Source organism: Lepidochelys kempii, chromosome 11 (assembly GCF_965140285.1).
Source record: "Lepidochelys kempii isolate rLepKem1 chromosome 11, rLepKem1.hap1, whole genome shotgun sequence".
Lineage (NCBI taxonomy): Eukaryota > Metazoa > Chordata > Testudines > Cheloniidae > Lepidochelys > Lepidochelys kempii.
Genome location: NC_136390.1, coordinates 12,992,750 through 13,018,144, shown reverse-complemented (window position 1 = coordinate 13,018,144; position 25,395 = coordinate 12,992,750). Strand labels below are relative to the sequence as shown.

Genomic DNA, 25,395 nt, shown 5'->3' with positions numbered 1-25,395 from the left:
CCAATGTTTGCAGGAATGGGATCATAGGTGCCTAACTTTGGTGTCTAAATTTAGGTACCTACTTTAAAAAGTATTGCCTATAATCTTTTATTGAGTGCTTAGTTTCTGAAAGCTTTCTAACAATAGAAAATTGCCTGCACAGACAGAGCTGCTATGTCCAATGAACCAATTTTTAAAAGATTTGTGTCCGTAAAGATTGAGGATAACAAATTTACATTAAGTGTTTCTTATCAGTTTGATGCCTGTAATGTCCTTTAAAAAATAAAACCGTCAGCCTATAATGAATTGCATGACAGCACATCAAACAGTTTAGACAGTATGGGCAATATTGTCTCATTTTTTTCCCTTGTGCTGCCCACCCCCCAATGTGTGTGTCTATATCCACCTTCTGTCTCTTGTCTTAGATTGTAAATTCTCTGAGGGCAGAGAATATCTTTTTGTTCTGTGTTTGATTCTACAGCACCTAACACAAGGGGTTCTTAGTCCATGACTGAGGCTCCAATGAGCTACCATAAAACAAATAATAAATGAGTGTCACCAGGAAAATATTCTACTTATAATGTGAAAACCTTATACATATTTGGAGAATAATTTTGAAAATTTTGTGTCGGTTCTTTTTAGATGTGCCCTTTGTTGTTGTAATCAGCAGTTGCTCTTGGAGCTGGATGAAATATTAGCAAGACTATCCAAAATGCATGAAATTGAAAACTTCTGGCACTTCATTGTGACTTCAATATCAGTCCTCTTTTCTGTAGCTTTTTACAATGAAATGTACCACGTTTAGTAAAAATTGGTCTTATGTTCAAGCAAATATTGGTCTGTTTAAAAGCAAAGAAATTTTCAGGATGACAGGTGGCCTGGTTAAGGTGGGGAATATTTTCTGGGATAAGGAAAGTCTCTTAATGCTGATTGTGGTCCAGGGTTGGAGACAGACATAGCTGCACTTAATAATAACCCCACAGTATGGAGTAATGTTAACCATGTGATTTTCTCTAAGCCAGGAGTCATAGAAGCATATTGCATAATGTGATGGATTGCAGCGAAAGGAGTGCAGGAATGCTTAAGTGACACTGACCTCAAAAAAAGTGCAATTATCCAAATAAACAGAAGGTGTCACTTTATCTTTGATTTCCATCCATTCCCAAATGCACCACAGTGTTCTCTCTCTCTCTTTTTTTAATAAATGCACAAAGTCCATTTTTCATTGTCCTTAATTTAGATTTCAACATTAAAAAAAAAAAACTGCTGGAACAGGGATGGGAAGATGTCACCTATAGCCCAGCTGGTTTGAGAGAATTTCACATCAAGATATTTTGTGTTTGCAACGCTGATAGCAAGCATTATTCTGATGTCACAGGCACAGGACTTAGAGCTGAGCGCAAGCATTTTAGGATTGTTTGGAGGAAGCAAACTCTGGGAAAACAATGTTGTATTTCATCATAGTAAGTGTTGCAAAATTAAACCTGCTTTATCACTCAGCTGATGCTCGGAAAGAAAAGTAAATCGAGGAGTGCTGTGCTAGGTACAGAAAATTGAGTTAGTGAGCTTTATAACTAAAGAAAACATGAGGTGGATTCCAGAGTTGTTCACTGTTCAATTAACTTGTCTTGAGTAGAGGGGAACTGGGCCTAAAACTAGCTATCCTTTTTTAATAAAGAGGAAAAAATAGGTACAATGTAAGAGAGAGAGAGAGAGACTATGGGTAGGCCTACACTGCAAAAAAGACCCATGGTAGCAAGTCTCGGAGCCCAGGTCAACTGACTCGGGCTCATGCTACTGGGTTAAAAATAGCAATGTATGTTATGTCTACACTGCAGTTAGACACCCGAGGCTGGCCTGGGCCAGTTGACTTGGACTAAGGGGCTTGGGCTAAGCTGTGGTTAATTGTGGTGTAGATGTTTAGGCTCGGGTGGAGCATGGGCTCTAGGACCCCGTGAAGTGGGAGAGCCCCAGTGCTTGGTCTGCAGGCTAAGCCGCAACGTCTACACCACAATTAAACAGCCCCTTAGCCTGAGCCCTGCGAGCCCATGTCAGCTGTCATGGGCCAGCTGCGGGTGTCTAATTGCAGTGTAGACATACCCAGAGAGGCTCAGGCTGGAGCTCAGGCTCTGAGACCCATCCCCTCGCTGGGTTTCAGAGCCTGAGCTCCTGCCCAAGCCCAAATGTCTACACTGCTATTTTTAGCCCTGTAGCACAAGCCTGAGTCAGTTAACCTGGGCTCTGATACTTGCCGACACTGATCTTTTTTTTGAAGTGTAGACGTACTTTATAGCAGGAGGATGAATATGGAACTGGAAGGAGAGAATGAAAGGAGGAATATAAGAAATAGAGAGAGAGAGAGAAAACATGCCCAACTTTACAGCTGGAACTTTTTATTCCTTTATTAGTTTTCCTTACGTGAATTTATCTTATAGAAAAGAGAGAGGAGAAAGGAAGGGAGGTGGATGGGAGGTACCCAGTTTAGCAGTATGGAATCTACAGTGTATCTGTGGCCTACTTGAGGAGAGGAAAATTTTCAGGGTGAAGGAAAGTCTCTTAAGGCTGATTGTGGCTCAGGGTTGGGAGATGGGGGGCCCAGCTCTTCATTCCAAACTCTCTTTCCCCTCCAACTGTGCAGACTGTATCTACCATCCAACTTCTGGCTTAATGCTTGTTTTGAGAAGTCTTCATTTGTTTGATTTACAAACAACTATATATAAGAGACTTTTTTAGTTGCCTGAAAAGTGTATTCAAAGGGAAGTCCTGCACTACCCCCGAAGGCCTCTGAGTGGTATCTCAGCCCTGATTGTAAGCACTAGGGCTTTGGAAAGAATAGCCCGCTCTGTCTGGATTTCCTTTAAAGTGGCCTAGATAAATTAGCCTTGATTGTATCGGTTTACATGAAGCCTTTCCTACAAGGCAACATCTAATGATTTACAGATGATAAATACAAATATTGATAAACCCAGCTGATCTTTTTCACACGTTCTGTTGATTAATAAATGATTTTGTAACTGCAAATAGAAGGACCCCGTTCAGCTGGGCAATCGCTATGCAAGAAATCAAATTAATACTGCCTGGCTTTGAGGGAAGGGAAGTGTGTGGTGGTTTAAAGACAAATAAATTGTCCTTGGCAATGGGCAGAATACCAGTCTCAAGAACTACTTCTGCCCTTGATCAGTGTTTTACAGTCTTCATCTTCTTGATCTTTATGTTACATCTTCAATATTTGTATATAATCAGCTTTAGATCTGTTGCGGCTGGCAGCTAACTTTGGTCACATGAGGATAGTGTGAGTATGTAACAGGCCAGTAACCTAGGTACCGAGGGCAAGAGAGAGGCACTGTGAGAAACAGTGGTCTAGGAGATGAGCATGGATTGGGAGTCAGATTGTTCTGGATTTCAATCCTGACTCTGATGCTTATTACCTTTATGACGTATGGCAAGTCACTCAGCCTGTGTGGGCCACAGTTTGCCCACCTGTAAAATGGGGATGGTGGTACTTTTGATGTTTCTCCATCTCATAGGCTTGCAAAAGGGACTAGTTATTGTCTGCACAGCACTTTGGAAATATGGAAGTGCTATATATTTTTTTCTTTGGATTTTTAATAGTCTACATGAATGCCCATCCAATAATAAGAGATGCCCTGGACACACATTTAAAAATATATTATTATTATTAGGGCTGTCAAGTGATTTAAAAAAATCAATTATGATTAATCACATGATTAACCACACTGTTAAACAATAATAGAATACCATTTATTTAAATATTTTTGGATGTTTTCTACATTTTCAAATATATTGATTTCAATTACAACACAGAATACAAAGTGTACAGTGCTCACTTAATATTTATTTTTGATTACAAGTATTTGCACTGTAAAAAACAAGAAATAGTATTTTGCAATTCAGCTAATACAAGTACTGTAGTGTAATCTCTTTATCAGGAAAGTTGAATTTACGAATGTAGAATTATGTACAAAATAAACTGCATTCAAAAATAAAACAGTGGAAAATTTTAGAGCCTGCAGTCCACTCAGTACTACTTCTTGTTCAGCCAATCGCTCAGACAAACACGTTTGTTTACATTTTCAGGAGATAATGCTGCCCGCTTCTTGTTTACAATGTCACCTGAACGTGAGAACAGGTGTTCTCATGGCACTGTTGTAGCTGGCGTCGCAAGATATTTACGTGCCAGATGTGCTAAAGATTCATGTGTCCCTTCATGCTTCAACCACCATTCCAGGGCACATACATCCATGCTGATGACGGGTTCTACTCGATAACAATCCAAAGCAGGGTGGAAGATACATGTTCATTTTCATTATCTGAGTCAGATGCCACCCGCAGAAGGTTGATTTTCTTTTTTTGGTGGTTTGGGTTCTGTAGTTTCCGCATTGGCGTGTTGCTCTTTCAAGACTTCTGAAAGCATGCTCCGCTCCACACCCCATCCCGATCAGATTTTGGAAGGCACTTGAGATTCTTAAAACTTGGGTCGAGTGCTGTAGCTATCTTTTGAAATCTCACATTGGTATCTTCTTTGCATTTTGTCAAATCTGCAGTGAAAGTGTTTTTAAAATGAACCACATGTGCTGGGTCATCATCCGAGACTGCTATAACATGAAATATATGGCAGAATGTGGGTAAAACAGAGCAGGGGACATACAATCCTCCCCCAAGGAGTTCAGTCATAAATTTAATTATTTTATTTTTTTTAATGAGCGTCATCAGCATGGAAGCGTGTCCTCTGAAATGGTGGCCGAAGCACAAAGGGGCAAACGAATGTTCAGCATATCTGTCATGTAAATACCTTGCAATGCTGGATAGAAAAGTAGGAGTGTTGCCAGCAGCTCGAGGGAAGTGATTATTGCCCTCTATTTGGCACTGGTAAGGCCACATCTGGAGTCTTGCATCCAGTTTTGGGGCCCCCAAAACTGAAAGGATGTGGACGAATTGGAGAGAGTCCAGCGGAGGGCAACGAAAATTATCAGGGGCCTGGGGCACATGACTTATGAGGCGAGGCTGAGGGAGCTGGGCTTATTTAGTCTGCAGAAGAGAAGAGTGAGGGCAGATTTGATAGCAGCCTTCAACTACCTGAAGGGGAGTTCCAAAGAGGATGGAGCTTGGCTGTTCTCAGTGGCGCTAGATGACAGAACAAGGAGTAATGGCCTCAAGTTGCAGTGGGAGAGGTCTAGGTTGGAAATTAGGAAAAACTATTTCACTGGGAGGGTGGTAAAGCACTGGAATGGGCTACCTAGGGAAGTGGTGGTATCTCCATCCTTAGAGGTTTTTAAGGCCCAGCTTGCCAAAGCCCTGGCTGGGATGATTGAGTTGGGGTTGGTTCAGCTTTGAGCATGGGGTTGGACTAGATGACCTCCTGAGGTCTCTTACAACCCTAATCGTCTATGATTCTAAGAAGAGGGCAGCAAATGTAAACAAACTTGTTTGTCTGAGCAATTGGCTGAACAAGAAGGAGGACTGAGTGGACTTGTAGGCACAAAGTTTTACATTGTTCTGTTTTTGGACACTTTTTGATTTCACTTACAACACAGAATACAATCTATATGAAAATGAAGAAAAACATCCAAAATATTTAATACAGTTCAATTGGTATTCTATGGTTTAACAGTGCGATTAAAACTGCGATTAATCACGATTAGTTTTTTTGAGTTAATCCTGTGAGTGAACTGTGATTAATGGACAGCCCTAATTATTATTATTTATTATTATTGTTATTTATTGTCAACCTCACCAATAGTTCATCTGATGCCCCTGGCTATGTTTCTTTGTATCTTTATGTAGGAAAAATAGGCATAAGTCCTAAGCAATACTTAAACTCGTGTCTTTATTTGGTTCTGCTTGGACAGAGTCCCCTGGCTTTTCCTCCCGCACCCTAAACTCATCCCCAGACACACATACACAATCAGGATATTGTCCAAAAACTCACTCCTTTCCTGTGGTTTGCCCTTATTTTTAGACTTCTGAGGCAGGACTGTACTTGTAGAATAGGGGTTTTCTCAGCTGGACTTCCTTTCTCTGTTTTTCTAGCTCACTCTTCCTTAGAGAATCTCTCAGGCTTTTGTAGCCCTGAGCTGGAGCTGAAGAAACCTCATCTGGTCTGGTTGCCAGGGTGAGTCAGCAAATAGCCCTGCCCATCCCCACAGTGCTACAGTCTGACCCCTGCTCACAATGATGTGAACTGCAGCCCAAGAACAGTTAACCATTCATTACTTCACCTTATCAGGGTAAGAAATGTAGGCAGAGAATTATCACAGCGGGTTATCATAATGACTTAGCCGACAGGTTACTAAGTAGGGAGATGTTGCAGACCCCACTGAGGATAGTAATACCAGGTAATCAGTAATGCTGCAAGATCCTGGGGGTGACAGTGGGCAGCAAATTAAAGATGAGATGTAATGTGAGATGGCAGAAAGTGTCTCTGTGTATTTCAGATGTCGCTGAAAGAGCACTAACAACCAGGACCAAGAGAAATAATGCAGTGAAGGAGAACCAGTAAGAATATCAACTGACCTGTGTCAAGCTCCTTACCTAGATATGAATGACTGGGAAGATAATGGTGGGAGGTATATGAGTTTTCCTATGCAACTGAGTCCAGTGCTCTGCGGAGTGTGACTAGCGATGTCACTCTTCCATTTTCTCTGGTAACTACAGGGCTTTCTATAGCTGCTCCATGGTACAGTCACCAGAGCCTCAATCTCCAGAAGTGACTAGAACTTTCTGAAAATCAGGCCCCTTTAAGGCATCTCAGGTTGGGCACCCAAAATCACTAGTTATTTCTGAAAATTTGGATCCCATGGTCCTTCTATGAACATCTGCTTCAATAAAATATGGGGCTTGCTTAAAGTGGAGAGCCTTATTGTGCTAGGGAATGAAAAATAGCCATAGTGTCTTGCTAGCTGGACGCTGTATTATTTTTACTGAGTCCAATATACGCGCCTCAGCACCAGAAAGTCCTGATGCCCTTTGACCCCCTAATAAGGACTTGTGTTTGTTACAGTATTCTTATTTTTGTCTGCACTGAACACCATTTTCTTTTTTGTCTTTGTGCCTTTGTATTTGAATATTTACTTCTCTGGGATCATACATTTCAATAGTCATCTCTATTTGCTACCCACAAAAAATAAACGATAAAGATAGAAGACTACTGCAGTATACGTGATCACTTCTTCAGAACAACATGCAAAGCCTTTTGGCCTTTATGCATAGAACATTAGAGTCATGGAAAAAGAAGATAAGGCCGCTGTTAATGCCCTACTTTTATTTTCCTAGCCTATCTCTAGTAATTTTTGTGGAGGGTTACTCCCAAGTACTCCCTTCAAATAGGCGCCTGTTTTCCTGTTTTGGCAATTGCTTTCAGGTATTCTATGAAAACAGAACTACTGAGGGAGTAAATAAAAAGGGTTGGAGTGTGTGGGCGAGGCGTTGGAGGAGAGTTCTGGTGTTAATTCTGTCATGCTTTGTTCCTTTTTTGAGATGAAAAGAATTGCAGTTTACCTAAAAATGATTGTTGCTTTGCAATTTTTAAATGTCTAATGCTCGTTTAAAAGAAAATGCGTTCTCTTTGTTCTTGTGTTCTCTTTGGCTGTGACTGCAAATTATATCATTAAACCCAGCGTGGGCTAGCAGTGTGACCTTCAGACTGGGAGTTGGTTCTGCCGCCAACTTTGCTGTGTGACCTTGAGCAAGTCACTTAACCTCTCTGTGGATAGGACCCTACAGTGCTAGGGTGGACCAAGGCCTGTGGCTTTTCCCCATCTGTAAAATGAGGTTTCACTTCATAAGAGATGCTGTGAGACATTAGTGGTAGGGTTGAAAGTGCTTTTAGGTGTGCAGCTGAGGTGCTACATAAACACAATATATTCTCCTATTGTTATTTCCAAATGTATTACTGTTAGGATAATTCTCTTTGGAGTTATTCTTCAGATAAACCACATCCCTGGTGTCACATCCCTTTGTTTTCGTATTTTGAAACTAGCTTTGCAAAACCCGGAAAAAACGTTTGTTCTCCCTTTTCTTCGAAGGGTGTATTCTTTGAAGGCTTTTTATCCCCTGGGCTTCCTGTAACAGGACAGGGAAAAGTGACATTTGTTAATCAGCGCTGCAGCTGGCTATAAGAGGAGGGGAGCCTCTCATGAGCCCTTTCACAGAGAGGGAACCTGCCACCATTAAATCAAGATCTCTGTTGTATAAACATTCCATCGTAAAGATCCTTAAAATGGTGTCTCAGGGGCTTTGGTGGACAGTTTTTTTTTTGGTTTTTTTTTTGAAGAAATTCAATCACAAAAATAAATAAAAAATCAAAGAATAAAATAACCCTTTTTCTCTGCATGGAGTTTTTTTTTGGGGGGGGGTTCAAGGGGCGTGCCCCATTTTGAAAGAGAGGTACAGGAAGGATGTGTGTGTCAGATGATGATGTGCAGCTAATCCCACAGGCTTTATCCAGCCTGATTGCTGACTTCCTGGCTTGAAACACATCTGGAAATTGGCATCAAATTCTAAGTAGAAATCACTGAAGAAACGGCAACAGAAAATCCCACTTTGCTACTGAACAAGGTAGACACAATGGTGAATAAAGCAGGAGACTGCTAATGTGATCTTTATTTATTAAAATACATGTGGTTGCTTTACCCAGGTTTTTCCAATTATAGCACATTGAATCGGCGTGACATCACTTTTGACCATAGGCCAGTCTATTCAACAGTCTGGCGAAGAAATTTATTAACTGGTTACCTGCCAATTATATGGAGTAGGAACTGAAGTATAGATGTGTTTTAAAAAGTGATAACATTGTTAAGATTCTTGTTTAGATACTGACAGGAAGGCTAAACAGGTCTGTATAGTCTCTAAGTATTTAAAGAGACATTTTTTAAAAAAAATTGATCTATAACTTTTTTGGGAGGCTGGGGTTATCACACTTGGACCCTCCCACTCCTATGTAGGTTTGGAGCCTGTGTCTGTCTGTCTGCTCATTTTCCAGTCTCCAATGTACACCCACTGCTCTGATTGTATTAAGCAACACTCAGTGTTTTGTGTGATGGTGTCTGTAGGGTGACACACAGACAGAAATTTATTACAACAAGCTGCCCTTTATGGACCCAATCCTGTGAGCATTCAAGCACCTCCTGCAAGGTGCTGTGTGCCATCATTTCCCACTGATGACGTTCATCAATTTTGAGTGCAGAAGGGATCTTTTGTCATTATCGAATCTGTCTGAGAGGTGAAGGGACATGCCCAGGGTCACACAGCAGGTCAGTGGCAGGGCTGGGAATAGAATTTAAGATTTCTGATTCTGACTCCAGTGCTTTGTCTGCTGGACTGTGCTGCTTTTGAGGTCCTCAGTGGGATCAGGGATCAGTGCTGTTGGTGAGTGACTTTCTTTTGACTTGGATTTCTCCCTTTAAAAATACCAAAAGGCCATGTTTAGGAGTAGCTACTCAGAGATGGGTGAAGTCCAGACCACATGGAAGTCCCTAGGGGTCTTGCCACTGACATCTGTGGGGCCAGGATTTCACCTACAATATCTGTTTAGGCAAACTAAGGTGAGAGAAATGAAATAAAAACCCCCAAACATCTGTGCAAAAGACCGTTATTAGTAATTAAATATTGATATTACAGTAGAACCCAGACGCCAAGTGAGCCGCCCGCTATCTGTTCGTTCTATTATCACACTTAGCTATCAGCTCCTGCCTTCGCTCTGCCAGTGGTGCCAATCTTGATGGGCCACCTGTCCCCTGGTCCTCAAAAACCTCAGCACTTTCTCCAGTGCCCTCTCCCAAGTCTGGAGAAAGTTCTCCATTGAAGTTGCTAACGGAGCCATCATATTCTCCATTTAAACCCTCACGTAAAACCTGCTTTTGCCAGCCTTCATAGATTTTTGAGGCCAGAGGGGACCATCAGATCATCTGCTTGGACACAAGCCATAGAATTTCTTCCAGTCAGGCCTGTAGTGAGCCCCAAACCTGTGTTTGGCTAAAGCATGTCTTTCAGCAAGACATCCGGTCTTGATCTGAAGACTTCAAGAGGTGGAGAATCCACCACTTCCTGTGGAAGTGTTTTCCAATGCTTCATCGTCCTCACTGTTTAAAATATACATATATATGCCTGTAAATCACTCCTCCCTGGCTTTGGTTAGACAAGTAGCAAGCTGTGATTTCTGCTCTTCTCCTCAGCTCTGCTTTCTTGTAACCTCATCCTTCAAATCCGTTCACCTGATTTGTCTGTTTCATCTATCTGTTGTGTCCTGCCTGACATGTATGTTGGGAGCTCCCTGGGCAGGGACAGTCTTCCTTGTTGTTTGTACAGTGCCTTGCACAATGGGGCCCTGATCCTTGATTGGGCGTTGTGGGTCCTACCATACTCCAAATAGATGGTGATAACAATGGGAGGTGGACAGAGGCTACAAGCAAGTATATACAGTTGTTGCAGTGATTTATATACATGTACACATTTGATTTTTTTAAAACTACATGTAATCAAACTAAATATCTACTTTTTCCAGCTGCCCCTCCATCTGGCTGTCAGGGTCTGACTGACTTCTCATGGGCTTGTGGCAGGCTTGTGTTTTGAGGAAGGAGAGGGTAATGGCCTAATGGATTAGTTCATGCAGGGAATTCCATGCATAGGGGCAGCAGGGAAGGGAGCACAGCCCATGTCTCATCACTAATCCTCTTGATTATCCAGGGCATGTCTTCACTGCAGAGTTAATCTGGACTCTTACTCAGGTTTTAGCCCAAAGCCCACTATTGTCTGCACACAAAAACCTGTGGCCTGTGTTTGGAGGTTCTTTAAGCCCAGGCTAGCTAACCCAGCTGAGCGTTGGGGGTAGTGTTTGGCTCCGTTTTAACTGGAGCTAGAACCCACCCACTTTGCGATGAGGATGCAGCCTAAATCGCTCAGGTGCTGGTAGCCCTCCAGTGACTTCCCACAGGCCAGAAAAATTCTCCCACAAGTTACTGGGAAAGAATCCTAGAGAATCTCAGCACAAAGAACCATGGGTTATGCTCTCAGACACACATGGACGAGTGCAGAAACAGTGGGGACACAGTAACACGGGTATAGCATTGCATTGCGGGGGGGACACCAGGGCCAGGCTAATGGGTATCCTCTGGAGTTTATACATTGAACAGAGAGGGCGATAATTTGGATGCCTGCATGAGTGTGTCCTCTCATAGTCGGACGTATCCCTGATTAATGGCACCTTTGTTTGCAACTTCTAATGTCTGAAGGTTCATGTGAACAAAGCTGTGAGTGGAACAGTGTCCTGAGGAGAGGTTTGTTGGGTCTGGGCTCAATCATGAGCCAGTCGGTGTGCCCTTTCTGTGGGAACGGGGACACAGAAGGCACGCCTATACTTCTGAGCAGGGGCTACCTGCTTTCAGCTCACAGCACAGCAGGGGCAGCTGGTGGGTAGTGGATAAGCAGGGAGTGGGCAGAATCTTGACTTCATGCCCTCCAATGCATGTCTGAGCCAGTACATCTGGGAACTAAGTTATGCCAGGACAAAGGGCTGGCACAAGTTACGTCCCTGGTGGGAGAAGATAACAAGGGACCAAATTATGAGACTCTGAGTCCCTGCTGCAGTCTTGTGGCAGCACCACTATGCACTCACTGTTCTTTGCTTAGGGGAAGAGGGAAGGACTCCTACCGTGTGTTTGTATACAGTGCCTGCCGCAATGCAGCCCTGCGCTTGGGCTGGTGCTCTACGTTCAACTGTGACACAAATGTTAATAACAGTGCTAGCAGAGGTGAGTTTGTGGCTGGCTCCCAGGAGTGGCTGTTGGTGATGGTACCAAGCTTTTTTCCTGGTGTTCTTTGTGCTGCTACCTAGTTAATTTTGACAGGAACTTCTGTCGTCGCCCTATTGCACATAGAGGTGGGACTTGCACTTCCACTCAGACACCTCAGTTAGAGCCTTAGAAGGAGCCAAGAGCATTGAATCAGCTAACAATAGCTGTCGTACGAAGAGGATATTTAAATTTAGAAAAACAGGAATTTGCTTTGCTTTCTTTATTCTTTCTCTCTGCTTTTGGCCATGGGATGGGAGTTGGTGGATAAAGTGGGCGGGGAAAAATATGCCTGTAAGTTCCATTCACTGTTCTCTGCCTGTGACCTCTTTCATCCCAGTTATCAAGTTGTACTTCTTTTTCCCCTTAAGTCCTGTTTTTCATTTTAATCCGTCTTTATCCTCTTCGCTCATTTAATGCTTTCCCAGGTGGGCAGTCCAACCATTGGGTTTGCAGAAATTGCATCTCTGTCCATATTCTTCTCTCTGTTGGTTTTTTTGGGTCTGTTTTTCCAATTTCTCTGAGTGCTCCATTTTTCACGTTCTTTTACTTCCTACTGGATTGAATCCAATGGAGCTACACACATAAGTACAGACTGCAGGATCAACCAAACTAGGCCCTGATTCAGCAATTTATTTCATATGGGCAGAAACCCATTGAAATCAGTGGGGCTCTGCATGGCCCTGCAAATACACACCAAGTAACAGAATCAAGGCCCTAAACTTTAAAAAGCGTCCATGTATTTCTGGGGGAAAAAACCAGTATCTGGTAATTTTCCCTTCCTTCATAAATATATAGCATGTACTACATGTGTGACCTTGGCCTTGTCACTTCGCCCCTCTCTCTCTCTCCCTTCCCCATCTCTGAACTGGGGATGGTAATGCTTTACCTGCCTTATAAAGTGCTGTGGGGCCAATGGATGGAAAGCCCTATGTTAACCAGTCTTTGTATGGAGATGCTAACGATAGCTAGTCACCATGGAAATAACATTGGCAGCATTTGCCAATTCAACTTAGAACTTCCTTGTCTCTGTCAGCACTACTTGTGCTATAGTGTTGGATATAATTTTGCCTTGTGCTTTTTTGATAAATCCTGCTAGAGTTTCCCTTTCCCCCCGTCTCTCTTTATAGCTGCAGTATATTTAGTACTAGAAGCCAAACAAGGTTAAGTAGTTCAAGGGAAATGTTTACTGTCCCATAATCTCTACTTTCCTCCTCTTCATTATGTTTAAATGGGGCAATTAAATAAAACCAAAATCACTTTGTCTTTTTTGTCTACTAATGATTGTTTTTAAATTAATGAGATCTTTTCTGTCGCATGATTCTATTCCTTCAGTGTTTCATCCTAGTGGTCACTCCACTGTTTTGTGGCCCAGCCCTCCCTAAGTACGTTAATTTATTTTCTTTATGAAAATAATTTCCAAATATTAAATTATTTCTCCAGCTGCCTCTCTTTTTTAATTTGATTTCCTGTCGTACCATCAGCAATGGATCGAAATCTGTGCATGGGGCATTTGGTTCCTATCTGCAATGTGGAAAATATAATATAATGATAATTATAACGAATAATAAATCCATACAGTTACTAAACCAATTACTAATTAGAGTAATAATTACAAATGACCAGTTAGAATACCAATTGAGCCAACCAAGTACTAATTACCAAACCAGTTAGAATACCAATTACCAGTTAGAATACAAAGTACCAATGATAGTACTATTTTACCAATTACAGTACCAATTTATAAAATATACACAAACAATATACAATACAATAAAAAAATAATAGTTTAAATGGCTCAACTATTCCAGTGTGAGGTCACAATATAATATAATGTCACGACATGACAAAAATGACATGATTATATTATAAACGATAATGTAATATAACCTAGAAGTTGAGTTAATAAAGTCAAAACATAATTTTTTGAGCTTATGTAAATGAAATGTCATTTTGATGTTTCCAAAATGAAATTTCAGAATTTTGTTCTGCAGGAAATTTCAGAATTTCAGTTTTTGGTTCTGATTCAGAGCAATTTTTGTTGTTGAAATTTCAGATTTTCTCCTGGAGTGGAAATTCGAGGTTCCAACCACCTCTATTAACTACATCGACAGGGATGTTGTGAGGCTTGTTTCATTACAGTTCATGTAGTGCTCAGATAGCATGGTGAGGAGTATAGTATTTGATCTGCGTTTCTCTCTGCCTACATTCTAACCTCCTACCTTGTCTCTTTACTTCTCAAACCCCAGTGTTCTTCAAGAAGTCAACACAGGATGAGAACATACAGGTATCAGTAGGTTAGTGACCAGGGTTAGTATTTCAGTATAAGCTTCCACTACTCTCAAAGCATCTGCTTAGAGAAGGGCGCATAGAGATCAGAATTACCACAGAGCTCACCAGAGCTAATACATGCGTAAGGTGATAATATAGACTCTTGGCTTTCAAAACCGCGGAGCACCCTGCACCTTCCATTGACTTCCATTTGTTCAGTGGGAGAGGCAGAGAATGCAGCATTTTGAAAATCAGGTCCCTTATTTCGGAAATTGAATAGGAAATTTGGAGCCTAACTTTTTAATGTTTTTTTTTCTTTTTTAAGTCTTGGCTAGAACCTTTTCAGCAGAAGGTCTGAGTAGTGTAATCATTTATTGAAATGAAGACTGCTGATTGATATCTCAATAGGGAAACCCAAGAAGTAAACAAGCTGAGAGGGAAGATCTGATCCAGTATAAATGGCTTTAGGTGGCTGCAGTGAGTTCAGTGAATTTACTGGTGGAGTTTGATGGCTAAAGAATCTGAGTCCCACCTGTCCTAATCATCATGGTCTTCAAGAAAAACAAATGATGGGGACTTTGCCACAGCCAAGATGAACTTGCCAAACTCCCTGAGGTGCGCGGTGGTTGGTACAATGGGAGACAATCCTAATGCTTGGTTTTGTTACTCATACAAGAGACAGATATTCAATGATTCCCTGTTTTTACCCAAGGCTCGTGCTCACCCAGACAACCCCCGGAGGATACTTCTATCCTAGACATCCTTGTATGCTGAATTACTGAAACCCCTGGAGTGAACAAGTCCTCTGCTCCAGCCAGGTCTCAGTAATATACATCAGAACCACTGCACTGTCCAATATAAAGTCCCTTTTAAAGGTCTTACTACTGGACAGCAAATAGCAATGAGATTTTAACCTGCTTTTATTTTGACTAATGTTAAGTTATTTCTTCATCCAATAAACAGTTCTTCATACTGTAAATATTAATGTATTATCCTTGGAGGGAATATAATATGAAGAGGTAGAGTGACTTTGTGGTTACAGCAAGAGACCTGAGTTCCCTGCTCGGTAATTAATCCACCAGGTGAGCTTTGGTGAGTCACTCAACCTCTTATTAGCTCAGTTTCCCCATCTATTGAATGGTAATAATACCACCTACCTCAGAAGGGTGCTGTGGGTCTTATTTAAATGTTGATGAAGCATTTAGAGATCCTTTGGGGACATGCTGTAGAAATGCATGCAAAATCTAAAGTGTTACCGTGTATTGAAACCTGCATTGAACTGCAAAGATGCAGCATTCTGTTTGTTTAAACTTTGCAAAGAGTGTTCTGTTTAGTCATCATAAAACATGCACAGTGAGTGTTTTCCCCTTAAAGCGCTGACGGTCTCTGCACTTGTTAACTTGTTCATTGTATACACAAATATTTGTATATTTATTGGGGGCTGACTCATCCTCCTGCTACAATTTCACTGGCTAATTTTCAATTAGAGCAATCCCAGTCTCCTGCATGTGCATAGTACAGCTTGACTGAAGTGTGACCTAAATACCACATTTTCCTCCTTGTTGACATTGGCAGTGGCCAGAACGACAGGTGCAGTAAATTTCCAACCTTTGGCAGCTTTCGGGAGAGGGTTAATTCTGGGATCCCTCACAGCCAATAGCTGACAGGAAGTTGTATTGTGTGTTGACTTTAAACAGGAGGTTTGGGAGATCAGTTCAGAATCAGAAAACAGTAACTTGGAAGGAACAAACAGTCAATGCTTCAGAAGGGTGGTGATTTCCTTTTGGGTAAACACGTCATTAATCTAAGGGAGCACATTCTTTTCCATCAAAAGATAAGGAGTCCAAATTGCCTTTCTCAGGGCTTGGTCTTTTTAGATTGTTTTAAGTGTGGCTTTTTCTGCTTCAGTTACAGACTTTATATAATCTTTCGTTTTGGGTTTGCCCTGCTTATTATGGGTGTAGGAAAACATCTCAGACCAGGATTCTTTCTTTCTTTCTTTCAAAACTATTCAGTGATTTCCCCCCCTCCAATTTTTTTTTTACAAGAAAAATGGTGATGCAGAGTTGTTTTATGGTTTTTTTTGGTTTTTTTGGATTGCATATAAGTGTGCTGTGTTTGAGCATGAAGTAAATTGTTTGTCCTACTTTATAACCCACCTGGAAACCCGGGTTTCTAATAAACACTGTCAGCTTCTTCTTTTATCATTAGTATACTTTGAATAGGAAAAAATAACAATCAGATCCTTTCTTTATTGTTTCTGATTTCATCTTGCAGCGTTCGATATACCTATCCTAGAATGTCTTTCACGTTGGCCAGTGGGGTATTGTGAGGGCCCGTTACGAGACTCAGGCCTTAGCATGTGTAAAGGGAGACATCATTAGTGCATTCGACTCTGGAAGTCAATGGGGTTCTGTGTGGATGTGACAATCCGCTTGCAGCAGTGGGACCTAAAATTGCATTTCATCAGGATCTGCAGAGTATTCCCACATGTCCTCAACCATAATTAGTTTTAATAAGAACACAGACAAATTATGCTAAAATAACTACTTTAACGACTAGTGTGAGTTGAACTGAGATTTGCACTCTTGCCCTAATGCTATGACAGCTTTGAGATGTAGGCAGTTATTCGTGGGGCAACCAAGCTTCACGAGACTCTGTTTCACTTACGACCTAAAGCTAGGATTTGAATCCAGAACTCCAGAGATGAGTGGCAAATGGACTAACCCAATCCACCAGCTGGTTCACTGTAACACTGCGTGCTTAGCCTTTTGTGTAGTGTCTAGAATTGCAGTGCATGTGCTTGTATGAACTAATACTGCTATGTTCCATGCAGTGGTCTGATAGTGTGCATGAACTAACACTTCCAAACTTTCTTTGTATGTATGTTTATGAAGTTGTTTTGGGGTTAATGGACTGCAAAGCAGGAGCCTAAATTAGTGCTAGTAATGGGTTGACTCACAAAAGGTGTTAACGTATTGTTTTGGATAAAGCTTCTGGTAGTTCAGATCCAAATGTGTCCAGCGCTGTTTGGTTTGGAATCTCACATGTGCAGGCTTCTTAGTAAGATTTTTGGATCCATATTCAGTGGCTGGAGGCCTGGAATGCAGCGGCAAGTTGTATGCTGAACGTGGCAGGGCGCAAATCTGGTTGCACTGTTGGTTGGTTGCTACTGCACACTCTGGGGAGGGCGAAATGCACTATGAACCCTCTTTCAACTCTGCAGGTCCCATCATGGCATGGTCCAAGGGAAAGCAGTGGCAGGCAGCAGCTGGGAATTATGTTACCCTCACTCAGCTAGCATATGCCACACCTACTGCTGTCTGTGTGGAGGGGCTGCCAAGTTTTAGTGGATCTGGCCCCATCCTAGTAGTTTTAATCCACCAGTGCCTGTCAGAAAATATGATTTAAAGCAGAGTTTCTTGTATTTCTAGAGCAAATCAGGAAGTGCAGGGATGTCTGCTCAGCTCTGTTTGAAAAATGTTAAAACTTGTTTGAATCTCAGTTCCGGTTTGGCAAAGATTTTGTTTGTGCTTCATCCAATCTGGCTTACCTGGCAACTCATCTTTCCCTTTTGAATTGTTCTGTTTTACAACTCAGCAATAGCTGAACACATCTTCTCCTGTAACATTTGGGGGCTTGGGGGGGGGGGGGAAAGTCCGCTTGTGCTTATGCCTTCTATACCAAGTTTCGGGCCACAGTGAATTGTTACAATGAAGTTATCCCTGAATGTAGGATTAGTAGAAACTCTGACACTTAACTCTGTTCAGCTCTGCCTCTCTCTCTGCTCTTCTTTCTTCCAAAAAGAAAAGGAGTACTTGTGGCACCTTAGAGACTAACCAATTTATTAGAGCATAAGCTTTCGTGAGCTACAGCTCACTTCATCAGATGCATCTGATGAAGTGAGCTGTAGCTCACGAAAGCTTATGCTCTAATAAATTGGTTAGTCTCTAAGGTGCCACAAGTACTCCTTTTCTTTTTGCGAATACAGACTAACACGGCTGTTACTCTGAAACCTTCTTTCTTCCGACTCCCTCCCGCTTCCTGTCCTCCTCCCAATCCTCCCTCCTAAACTCTGTTTCTGTATTCGTCTCTCATCTTTGTTCCCTCATTCAGAGATCTCCCTCCATGTCCTGCCTGTAACAGGTTGGCAGCATTTGCTGAAACACCCCACACAGATATTTCACAGGTGTTGCTGGGAAAAGGGTTACATAGGTTCTCCTAACTTTCTGAGATAGGTGTTAGTCCACCTGGATATAAGGGAGGCTGAAGTGACTCCCCCATGAGAGAGGATCTAGGGTGCGGGCTAAGTAGTGACAAGGCGAGAGCCTGAGGAGCTGCCCACCCTGGGGAGGTTTAAGCTGGACTTTATCTTATTGTTAATTTCACTGTAAACAAAGCCCAATCATAGAAAGGTGTCTGTGTGTGGTGGTGGGGGTGGGGGGAGTATGGGTTGTCTTTGACTCTGCAGTGTGAAGACTTTGTTTTTTGGAGCAGGTTGGGAAAGGCACTTACAGTATCATTCATTTTCCTCCTTGGATCCCACACATCTTCACCACGGCCTTTTGATCACGATAACTCACTAGAGATCTATACCTTTTCAAGTGACCTTCACAGTTGGCTGACCTTTTACTGTTGTGTCTGATTTAGATTAGCAGGGACAGTGTCTTCCCCTGTGTTTGTGGATGTCAAAGGCAATTATAACTGAATAATAATCTTAACTAAAGTAGCGCGAATGGCACCTGCACTGGGTCATGCCTCAGTGAAGCTTGCGAAACTATCATAATAACCAGTGGATCTCATCTTGGCTATCATCTGCATAAGAACTAAATCCAGTTGTTTATGTAAATTGGAAGGCGGGGACAAAATGTTAGCAAGCAATTGTGCCATGATCTCCATTGTGATTTGTAGCATGAAACCCTACAAGCAAATGAATTACAGAAACCATTTACAGATCTTCAGGAATCCATTTGCATGCAAGTTGTTTTTCTTCTAAGGTTTAACCCTGGATGGGAGATCGTCCACTTGGATATTTGGAAACTAATCCCTAGCACTGTGTTAGAAAATCACTGTGAGTAACACTGGGCACAATTAAGAGAATAGTCTTGACTTTTTCTTGGTGGAGAAAAATGTTGCTCTTCTGTTATGGGCTATGGGTATAATTTTTTAGTGAGTTTACCGCTGGTATGAGCTGAATGAACGGAAGTCTTATGTGTATTCACCCCACAGGCGGTGGTGGTGCGAGCTTCTCCATACATACCTCAGCTGTGATGTAGAAGGGTCAGTACCAGGAAAGAGAGGGTAGTTGACTGTCCATACTCAAGTCAGTGTTTTGCCCCTCTGGTGAGGTTTTCAGTAGGATACTGTACTTGTATTGGCTTTATGCTTGGGATACTTGTCCTCTGGAAACTAGACCAGACCAAATTAATTTCATATAGCTCATCCAACATAGGAACAATCTCTGGGTACCACCAGCCTGACTGGGCTAGTACGGATGATTTTGTGGTGAAAGGACGTAACACCACAACTAGAGCTGGGTGAATTTTTTTTGGATGAATTGGGTTTTTTTCCCCTGAAAAATTCAGTTTTGGTCAACTAAAACTATTTGAAAATTTAATATGAATTTGCCTAATAGTTTTGACCACTTTTTTTGAGGGGGGAGGGCGGCCTTAGATACCATTTACATAATGCAGGGAGGAGCGTCCACCTTATAACTTTTAACCCAGTGGTTAGGGCACTCACCTAGGATGTGGGAGACCCGTGTTCAATCCCCCCCCCGCTTCTGATGAAGAGAAGAAATGTGAATGTGGTTCTTTTATGGTGTAGGAGAGAGTTCTAATCACTGGGCTATGTGATATTCTGGTATGGGTCTGACTCAGTCTCTCCTGTTGAAGCTCTTCCACTGTGAATAAAATACTTGAATAGTTAATGGACCAGAGAGTGTGAGTACAAGCAGACATGACTGTATAGCCTGATGGTTAGGCACTCACCAGGCAGATGAGACCCATATCCCTGTTCCAAAAAACATTTAATTATTTATACACAGTGCAGGAGACATTGAGAGAGACCCGCACCATAATATCCCATAGCCCAATGGCTAGGCACTCCCCAAAATGCTGTTTCATGAAGACTGAGGACTTTGCAGGTGTTTTGGCCATGGGGATGGAGAGGAACAGGGTCGACTTTGGTGAGGAAACAGACAGGATTTAGTGATTGAAGAAGGAGAGAAATAGAGAAGAGGAGATAATTACGCTAGCGTTGTACAGTTGTGCTGTGGCTCCCCTAACCCCACATCTTACCCTCCAGAATCCTGAAAATTCTAGGGTCAGCCCCAGGAAACATCCTGCAAGAAAAACCTTGCTGACTGTTTCAATGAGAAAAATCCAAGCCAGGTACCAAATTGTGGTATTTGGAATGGAAAAGTGGTGGTTTATTTTTTTTAAAATCTCACTTGTCTTCCAAGCCTTTAGTATCCACCTTTATGCGTAAAACTCTAACCACAAGTACAGTGTAGTAAGTGACGATCATTTGGGGGAATGTTCTTTAAAGTAGTTTTCACTTGTGCATGATTTAGTTCCATGCTCAATCCTGCCTCCCTGCCAGGGTTTGCTTAACTTTAAGCTTTTGAGTAGGCTTTTTGAATCTGCCAAAACTTGACTAATTTGTAATGAGCTCCAGGTTGCATGAAACTTGGCAGGGCAGATATCCTTTATGTAGTTGCATAATAGGCTGACCCCAAATAACCACTGCTTGCTGGCAGGGTCTCCAAATCAATCATTTTCCAAGTTCTTAAAGTGCTAGGCGGAAACCTCAGGCTCTGCACACGGCCAGCCCACTAAGGTGTGTCCTGTGTTCTCGAGCCCCACATCTCAAAGCTGACTCGAGTATTTTTCTCTTCTTCAAACTGAAAAAACTCAACTGTTAAAATTGGCCAAAGGTGAGGAGACACAAAGCTTCCAACATCAGCATTAAGATCTCAGTGAGGAAGCTTCTCTTCGCCTTCAGTGAGTGAAGCGTTAAGAGTTACGGATGCTTTCTGTTTCCTTTTGTAATATACCACACAACATGGGTGAGGGATCTGAGTACAGTGTGAGCTAAATCCTGTGGCTTCTCTGTTCTCCTAGGGATCCAACCAACCCCTTCTCTAGGCATGACTTTTTCTCAAAATCTTCTCACCAGGAGCCAGATTTCAGAGTAACAGCAGTGTTAGTTTTGAAGCTGAAAGCAAGTTAGCTCTCAGCCTTTATTTGGACTGTAGCTGACATCCTTTGGTTTGTATACAGTGTGTCTGTGATTGTGGCTGATACCATAATAGCAGTGGGTAAAATCGTTAACACCCCCTTCAAGATCCATGAGCGAGGGCACACAATGAACCACAAGGACATAAAATAAGACCCAGCGCCTTTCTCTCTTTCAGATTTGAGGGTGAGGATGATGCTAGTCAGGGATAAACTTCCTCAATAGGCATTTTGTATTCATCTGCCAAGGCACATGGAAGAACAAACAAATAGTACAATTGTTATACAGCACACCCACAGTGCACAAGATACTTCACAAAACAAATACAGGGGCCGGGTCTTGCAATCTAAGATTAGGTGTGTTGGAGCGAGTGACCGTAAATAATAAAAAGGGAGAAGACTGGATGCAACAAGGGGAAGAAGTACAAGGATCACTAACAGTTCTGTGCATTTATAAACAAAGTAGATGCAGGTGGCTGGCCTATTGCCAGTGCGGCTCCCAGTGGTCAAAGTTTGGGCTCCTCTTGCATAAAGCCAACCGACAGACCATGCCATTTACTTTTTAAGCAAGAATCCCTACAAAAAGAAATCCATCTCTTGTATTGTATTTTCATAGAAAGGAGGGTACCCAGCAAATGCTTTTGGTTGGGCTCCAGAGTACTTAATGCTCTTCTTTGACTACCTGCTTGGGATAGGAGAGACACTCTGCCCAAACTAATTGTTCAGTTGAAAAAACAATTTTCCATCAAACAGTTTTGACAGAATATTTTCGGCCAGCCTTACTGCAATCCTAACTTGGGCAAAACTTCCATTTAAGTCAACCTATTATGTACTTGAAAACCGTTATGTCTCCCCTCAGTCTTCTTATCTCCAGACTAAGGTTTAAGTATAGACATACCATGAGTCTCTTTGTGCCTGAGGCTTGGTCTACATTAGTAACTTTGGTCAGTATAACTACATTGCTCAGGATTGTGGAAAATCTGTGGGAAGCTGTCATAAAGCTAAAGGGAAGGGTAAACACCTTTAAATCCCTCCTGGCCAGAGGAAAAACCCTTTCACCTGTAAAGGGTTAAGAAGCGAAGACAACCTCACTGGCACCTGACCAAAATGACCAATGAGGAGACAAGATACTTTCAAAGCTGGGGGGGGGGGGGAGGGGGACGGGGACAAAGGGTCTCTCTCTCTCTGTCTGTGTGTTGCCTTTGCCGGGACCAGAGCAAGAATGCAGGTCAGAACTCCTGTAAAGGGTTAATAAACAATCTAGTTAGATATGCGTTAGATTCTGTTTTGTTTAAATGGCTGATAAAATAAGTTGTGCTGAATGGAATGTATATTACTGTTTTTGTGTCTTTTTGTAACTTAAGGTTTTGCCTAGAGGGATTCTCTATGTTTTGAATCTGATTACCCTGTAAGGTATTTACCATCCTGATTTTACAGAGGTGATTCTTTTACTTTTTCTTCAATTAAAATTCTTCTTTTAAGAACCTGATTGCTTTTTCATTGTTCTTAAGTTCCAAGGGTTTGGGTCTGTGTTCACCTATGCAAATTGGTGAGGATTTTTATCAAGGCTTCCCCAGGAAAGAGGGTGTAGGGTTTGGGAGGATTTTTTTGGGAGGAAAGACATTTCCAAGCGGGCTCTTTCCCTGTTATATATTTGTTAGACGCTTGGTGGTGGCAGCAATAAAGTCCAGGGGCAAAAGGTAAAATAGTTTGTACCTTGGGGAAGTTTTAACCTAAGCTGCTAAAAAAAAGCTTAGGGGGGTTTTCATGCAGGTCCCCACATCTGTACCCTAGAGTTCAGAGTGGGGAAGGAACCTTGACAGAAGCAGTTATACCAACCTAACTCCTGGTATAGACAGTGCTATGTTGACGGGAGAAAAATTGTTGTCCTATCCTCAGAGGTTAAGGAGAAGAAGCAATGGACTTAAATTGCAGCAAGGGAGGTTTAGGTTGGACATTAGGAAAAGCTTCCTAACTGTCAAGGTAGTTAAGCACTGGAACAAATTGCCTACAGAGGTTGTGGAATCTCCGTCATTGAAGTTTTTAAGAACAGGTTAGACAAACGCCTGTCAGGAATGATCTAGTTATTACTTAGTCCTGCCACGAGTGCAGGGGATTGGACTAGTTGACCTTCGAGTCCTACACTTCTAAGATTCTGTGATTAAAAAAATATAGTAGCAAGACATTTCTTTGTGCTTTTTGTCAGTGAGTATCTGAGGATTCGGTAGGAGCTTTTGATTAGCCATATGAATTTTCTGTGATGGTTTCAAAGCCCTGTTGTTCTCTGTGGTTTTAGAAGTAAAATTTGTAGATGTTTTAAGCAGAGCTCTCTTTCATCAAAAGAGTCATTTACGTTCCCTTTGAGACAAAGGACAGCTGTGATAAAGTCTACACTCAGTCACCTTTTCTCTTCACGTGAAACACTGGTCATTGCACAGAACGCTCATTCCACTGGACTGTTAGTTCCTCATAAACACACGGAAAATTCTCATTGGTATAATAATATGCCATGGACAAACATTTTGTAGTTATTAAAGGAAATGTTTTGATTAATGAAATGGAAAACCAGTACAGTTCAAGTCTCCTGAAAGAAGTTCCTGCCACACTAGGACACCATATGAAAAACCAGGACTGTCCCAGTCAACTGAGACAATATGATCACTTTATCTATAGAGTCTGTTGTATGCATCATTTACTTCTTACCAAATTTCCATGATCCGAGCCATTTTTACTCTGACCATCCCATGACCTTTCCTTGAGCTGTCAGGCTCAAATATGTCTGGCAAATTCAGATGGTTTAATTTTCAGTATCCAAGTCTGTAGTGTGTGGGTGGGTGGTGGAGGGGGGAACACATTTCTTAGATACTTTGAGATTATTGTTTATACAGTGCTGATCTCTCACCAGTTGCCTTTTTCCATACTTCATAACACTTTTCCTTTTTTAAATCAAAATTCATGTGTGATCTGGAAAAACTTAGCATGAGGTGGGTGCGGGGAAGCATGAAATCTCCAGCAACAGCAGAAGGTACGCAGTTATTGGCATTTGTTTTTCATTATGATACATGTTTACACACCAGTTTAAACATCTGCTGAAGATCTGGGAAGGAGTTTTGTTGGTCATAGTGCACAGCCATGTGTTTAGCTATATTTTTGAAACCATAAGACGGCAACAGAATAACAATGTACGTGGGGATGATAAGAATAAAACTTGACGTGGGAGTCTCTGGCTATAATATAGGGTCTTATTGTTTTCAGTCTGTGTCTGAGTCTAACCTACAGGAGAGGACCGAATCTACAGTACATCAAGTTTATCTCAGCTGTGAGTTTATTGATAACATGTGCTAAAGATACATTGTATGTATTGATTGATGGAGCAACTCTCACAGTCAATGTTTGTGAATGCTGACTTAGGGCTTCTTTACATGGGGAAATTGACAGGCAGATCTATAGTGCTAAAATTATACTACAGTGGTATAACTCCCATGTGGACAAGATTCTGGAATAAAAGTGACTTTATTTCAGTATAATAACTCTGCTTTAGAAGTGGAGAGTTTTATACTGGCATAGCTATAGTGGGATCATTATACTGCTATAGTTCTGCCAGTCAGTTTCTCCATACAGACAAGCCCTTATTGGCAGTTATTGTGAGCCTTGTCCTCAGCTGGCTTAAATCCACACAGCTCCATGGATTTCAATAGTGCTGTGAAGATTTACACCAGTTGATGCTCTGACCATGCCTATTTTAGTTGTATTTAGCTATAGTTTCTCCAGAAATTTAAAATAGGACTGACCATATTTTCCTGAATTCATATTAGTTATTACAAATTTAGGGCTTAAGCCAATTGGTGTGGTCACATGTGTTTGGAAAATAGACCTTCCCCAATGGCGGGGGAGGGAGAGAGAGAGAGTATGTCTACACAGCAACTACTAGACACCCACAGCTGGCCCGTGCTAGCTGACCCCTGGGGGTCAGGCTGAGGGGCTGTTTCATTGCTATGTAGACAGCCTGAGCCCAGAAGGCTACACAGCCCTGCAGCTCGAGCCCCGTGAGCCCAAGTCAGCTAGCATGGGCCAGCCATGGGCTTTTCTTTGCTGTGTAG

At 41.9% G+C, this 25,395-nt stretch overlaps 1 protein-coding gene across 10 annotated transcripts in view; it reads left to right on the top strand.

Moving 5' to 3' along the window:
* Positions 1-25,395, top strand: part of SLC12A8 (solute carrier family 12 member 8) — a 95,596-nt gene that overhangs the window by 21,781 nt on the left and 48,420 nt on the right. The window lies entirely within an intron of this gene.